This window comes from Monodon monoceros, unplaced genomic scaffold (genome assembly GCF_005190385.1).
Source record: "Monodon monoceros isolate NGI ecotype Baffin Bay Population unplaced genomic scaffold, NGI_Narwhal_1 Super_Scaffold_11, whole genome shotgun sequence".
NCBI classification, from domain to species: Eukaryota; Metazoa; Chordata; class Mammalia; order Artiodactyla; family Monodontidae; genus Monodon; species Monodon monoceros.
In genome coordinates, this window is record NW_021703767.1 from 114223955 (window position 1) to 114229954 (window position 6000).

Here is a 6000-nt window from a genome sequence, read left to right on the forward strand (position 1 = left end):
TGAAGTATATGGGTACAGTGGGATATACTTCCTTCTGAACAATGACGAACAATTGTGATTTTTTTTTTCTTATTACAAAGTAATACGGGACTTTATTTTGTGGGGTGGGGGGTAGAAAAGTCACATAAACAGATAAGCAGAAGGAAGAAAAGGAAAACCAGCTGTACTCCTACCACCAGCAGGTAAGGACTCTTATCACTTTCCTTGCAGTTGTTTTCCAACACTCTGAGCACGTGCAGCTGAGCTTCCTTTGTAACCCACCAGCTTTAACAGGGATTTCTGAGAACACTGCCAGGAGGAAGACAAAAGTTCTCAGGATGTAAGTGTAGAGTTCATCTTTGTAGATGCCACCTTGGAGCTAGGCAGCTCTCCTTTGGGGACTGGGCAGTTTTTTCTTTCTTCAGAGACTTTTGCCCCTAGAAGTTACCCAAGGCATTTGAATAACACTGGGCAACACAGCCCTGATGTCCAAGAATTTTCAGACTAGTAACTCGAGTTACCAATCACTAAGTGAACAGGTGAGAGTAAAAGATACTGTGGACCACAGTTCAGTTTTCTTCCACGAATTCTGAGAAGATGTGGTACATGAGTAACTATGAGGGAGAGGCCTGAGGTCATTTATTTCCTGTGTGGAGAAAGGGAAACACTGACATTCACCCTTCTGGAATGCCCTGACTTCAGTACTTGGAGGGTGATTAATTCATTTATTGTTCAGCTATTCATTGTGCCTTTAGACCTGCAAGCAGGAAGTGGAACACCTAACCTGGGGGAAGGGGATAGGGAGGGGAGGGAGGCTTGGTGAAATTCGCCCTCAGGAAGGGTGGGGTCATTGTTCTAGGCACTCATGAGATTCTGGCAACTGATCTTGTGACACGCATGCTTGATGTTTGCTGTTCGCTCTGTTTAGCAGTGAAGCCCTTGAACCACAAGGGCTAGAGCCCTCCTTTCCAGAGACAGCAAGGAGGAGGTGGCTGAGACTGAACCCCACTTTGGATCCTCTCCTGCAGGAAGAAGACCTCAGAAGAGAGCAGATGGCAGCTCTGGAAGGGACAGAAAGTGATCCTTGCAGAAAAAAAGGAGAAGAACGTGAGCCTGGTGGCTCTCCTCCTGGACCACACCCTCTGGGAGTTTGAGGATTAAGCAGCGGAAAGCCCGGGGGTTCCTGGCAGTGATGCAGGCACTCCATCCCTAAGCCAATGAGCAGTGCACTTGGAGATGCTTTCCAGGTAACTCTGACCACCGGCGGGGAGGCATGCACAATACTTGGGTGATGCTTTCTCAGCCTGCTAAACTCTTCGCCTGGCAATAGATGAAGAATCATCAATTCAGTGCAATCAGTAAGTGTGTTTGAAGCACCCACAACGTGTCCACCAGTGTGCCAAGTGCTGTCCTAGTGAACAAAATAAATCTGACTTACTTTCTGCCCTCAACAGTATTACAATCTGTTACTTGGGACAAGAGATAAAAAAAAAAAAAAAAAAAATTCACTCACAGAGGTTAAATGAATTAACTGCTCCTGAGCAGAAGTAGAATAGGTTCTTCTGCTCTTCTTAAAGTAGATCAGGTAATTCTTCAGCTCTACATATTGTCATTGGGGTTACTCGCTCTTGATCAGCTAGGGGCTGCATTGCGCTGGTTTTTAGGGTCCAAGACGGCTTCACTCACATGCCACGTGGCTTGATGGGAAGGGTGGTAAGATTGGGCTCAGTAGCGTCCCTCTCTCCCCCCTGTAATCTTAGGGGTCCACACATGGTCTCTGCAGTAAGGTAGTGAGATTTTACATGGTGGTTCAAGAGACAAGAAATAGAAGCTGCTAGTTTCTTAAGGCCTGAGTCAGAAACTGGGACAGGACCACTTTTATCATATCCTCTTGGTCAGAGTCATCTAAGATTCAGGAGAGGGGCATAGACCTCACCTCTGCGTGAAAAGAGTGTCAAAGTATTTGTGGCCATCTTTAACCCGCCACAGTGGTAGAGGTAGGATTCGAACCCAGGGAATCTGGCTCCAGAGGCTGAGCTCTTAACTACCACAGTGTAATGCCTCAATACACCGTGCTTCGATCAACACGGGGAGGGCTGCCTGTGTGCATTTAGCTTCACATCCAGGGCCCTTCTCAGCTACAGGCTGACTAATCTGGATAATTCTCTCCATTTTAGACGGGTGGACACAGCTTGATTAGGATTTGGACTTGGGGATTTTGCAAGCACCATCGACACCTGGACGTCAGTATCTCCAGTTGTTTTCAAAATCAGAATGAACGAGCACACCCTGCCTCATGACTCAGAGGGGTGTGCTGTGGCCCTCCCTAACCCAGGTCTCAGTACAAAAGGGCACAGCTTGACCCCTCAGAGAGGCATGAACTCTGGCTGATGAATCTCTTCTGAGAGATCTGCTCAAATATCGATTGGTTTTAGCGTTCTTTCTTTTTGGCCTTATGCTGCTATGGTTGTAGGTGGTAAGTTAGCTTTCGATAGAAACTCAGCCGCCACCCACTCTCCGTAAAGTGGAACATCACTAATTGAGACTCCTCACCCTCTTTTTAAAATTAAATATACTCGCAGGTTCTAAAGTAGAATAAGTTTAGAAATCCATGTCATGGTTTTAAAAGGCGGAGAAATGCGAACACTGCATTTATATTTTTATGTTTATAAAGCTGACTTTATGAAATTATATATTATTTTTTTGGTCTAGGCCTCTGCACAGGTATTTCCCCAGTCATACTTACTTTCTAAAGTTTCACAAATATGCTAGAAAACAGTAAAAAAAAAAAAAAAAAAATAGGTGGGAGGGAGGGAGACGCAAGAGGGAAGCCATATGGGAACATATGTATGTGTATAACTGATTCACTTTGTTATGGGGCAGAAACTAACACACCACTGTAAAGCAATTATACCCCAATAAAGATGTTAAAAAAAATAAAAAAAATAAAAATAAAACAAGCAAAATTTGGAAAATATTGAGGCTTCTTTGAGGATGTAATGTACTTTTGAAACTTTACTGCCAAGGAAAAAATTTTAACAAAATTGTATAGTTAATATTTATTGTGTGCTTGTTACTTACTAGGTATGGCTTTAATGCTTTTCATTATTAGCTCACTTAACCATGACAGTGTCCCTCTGCAGTGGGTACAGTAACTCACTCTTTCCTACATGGGAGGAAACTGAGGCTCAGAGGGGGTAAGGAGCTTGCTGAGGACCATGCAGTAGAAAACATCAAGTCAGCATTTGAACCCAAGCCCACTCACTGCTTGTCTTAATAAAAGGAGAAGGCAGTGCTCGGGGAGATGGGAGGGCTCACACTGGCCCGCTGCCCAAAAATGCTCACATTAACTTTAAGGGCTTATTCTCAGCTGCAAAAGAACTGAGCAGGGCTTCCCTGGCGGCGCAGTGGTTGAGAGTCCGCCTGCCGATGCAGGGGACGCAGGTTCGTGCCCCGGTCCGGGAAGATCCCATGCCACAGAGCGGCTGGGCCCGTGAGCCATGGCCGCTGAGCCTGCGTGTCCGGAGCCTGTGCTCCGCAACGGGAGAGGCCACAAGAGTGAGAGGCCCGCGTACCGCAAAAAAAAAAAAAAAAAAAAAGAACTGAGCAAAGAGAGAAAAAATGATGGGTAAGACTAAATACTAGGTTGGTGAAAATATTAAAACCAAAATTTTAAAGGCAGGCCTTGTTATAGGGAGCTGGTAAGATAAGGATTTACTTACTCTGTGGCTGACTTGGGCTGGCCCTCCACTGCTGGTGGTGGTGTTCAGAAGCCCGCGTTGAACGATAGACATCACTCACCTGAAATCGAATGACCAGCTCCAAATCACAGAAAGTCAAAGTTAAAATAAACTGCTTTCCTTTGGAGACTGAAGTATAATTGCAAAAAAAAAAAAAAAAATCCTCCCAGTAATAACGATGCTGATTAAACTTAGAGGGTATAAAATGCATCCTAGAGGTCTTTGGTGGTCTTCACAGTACCCCGTACAGCTTGAGGGACATTGCAGAGGCCCAATATTTTCCTTTGTTGAGATTAGCATTACTGTGATTACCTATATGTATATCAAAGCTTTTAACCAAGTTATAGACCACGGTTTCTCAAACTTTAGTGTGTATATGACTCATCTACTATCTTGTTAAAAGGTAGATTCTGATTCAGGAGGTCTGGGGTGGGACTTGAGATCTTGCATTTCTAACAAGCTTCCAGGTGATGCTGGTGGTCATGTCATATGATATACCTGTGATCCTAGGACCATACGGTGAATATGTACACATTTATTAGTATATTTATTTTGGGCCAAATGGACACCTTCACTTTGACTTCCCACTGGATCTGCCCTGGGTGGAGTGTTTTGGACAGTTGCTACTTGCTCTACCAAACTTTGTTCTGGAGATAGTTACTGCCAACTTGGGGATTTCAGAAGTTTCTGAGATTGCAAGAGGGCTCTCATCACTCTGGCTTACTGATTTCTGTGTGCTTTAAGGCAGTAGTTCTCAAAGTGTGGGTCCATTAAAAATTTTTGCTGATGTCCACTGGAAGGGCCTTACCACTCAGCAGTCTGTCTTCTCCCTCATACTCATTCCCTACTGCATTCCATGACTGTTATTCTAGCCCTTTCCACATTCCCCAAGTCCTCCCTCCTTTCATCCCCACTCCTTTGCATCTTATAATCTCTCGTTCCACTTTGTGGAAAAGGAGGCCCAAGTTCCTTTATTCATCTGCCTTTTTTTTTTTTTTTTTTGGCTGCACGGCATGCAGGATCTTAACTCCCCAACCAGGGATCAAACCCGCGCCCCCTGCAGTGGAAGCGCGGAGTCTTAGCCATTGGACTGCCAGGGAAGTCCCTCATCTTCCTTTTAACTTTGTTATATTTTTATACCAACACTTCCTCTTCAACTCAAATTTTGTCCTTATTGTCATTGATTTTTATTATCTTTCCTATAAGAAGGTAAATTTTCTCACCTGTGCTCTTGTTTCCATTCCAACACACCTCCTCTGAGACTGTGTGATCTCATACACTTTTAGCATCTTCCCTTTACTCATTTCTCTACCCTCTTCCCAGATGCTAGGTTCTTACCTTTCTTTTCCTAAATTTTTATTAAGGAAGTTAAAAAATATCTGCCAAGTATAACCAATATTTTATAATAACTTTAAATAGAGTATAATCTATAAAAATATCAAACCACTATATTGTACATCTGAAACTAATACAACGTTGTAAATCAACTGTACTTCAAAAAAAATATTTGCCAAGTAGACAAAATTATATAATGAACTCCTTTTTACCCATTCACTAACTTCAATCATTATCAAAGTTTGCCACTTTTGAATTTTTTCCTTAGAAACATCTTCCCTCGGCCCTGCTCCTTCCCTCAGCTACCACCCTACTTCTTGGTTTCCTTTAGTGATCAAGCCCCTCTTTCCAGTTCCTGGTCCCTCCTGATTTGTTAACCTCTTGTTGTCTAGTTCCTGCCCTGGGCTCACTATAGAATGAGTCACTGCATGACCGATCCAGTGCCCATTTCTCAGGTCTTACTCTTCTTTGACCTCTGCAGCATTTCATCCTTCCCTTTAAGCCGCTGGAGTCACACTGGTTACCTGTGCAATGACTTTAGAAGTCAACACTCTGCAACGTTCTCCCTTCCTGAGACTTTTAAGGCTACATCGATTTTCCAAACTTATCACCACATCAAAAACTTTCATCTTAACTTCTGCCCCAGGAAAGGAGATGAACCACTCCTTAAAGACAGTGACTGTATCTTTTAGAAAGGTAAAGTCCTTGACTGTACCTGATACAGTACCATCACTTAATTGAAGCACCATAAACTGTTATATGATAATGGTGATGGTGATGGTAATGACGGCCACCCCACACAACTACAACCTGACTTGTGGAAACGCAAGATAGGATCATTTATTTACTTCTTGAACCCAGTTTTGATACCCTTTTAGAATAACCATATAGTTAATTACCTAAAGTTTCCAAGGCTGGGATTTCCATGCTCTTGTGCTTCCTGTGT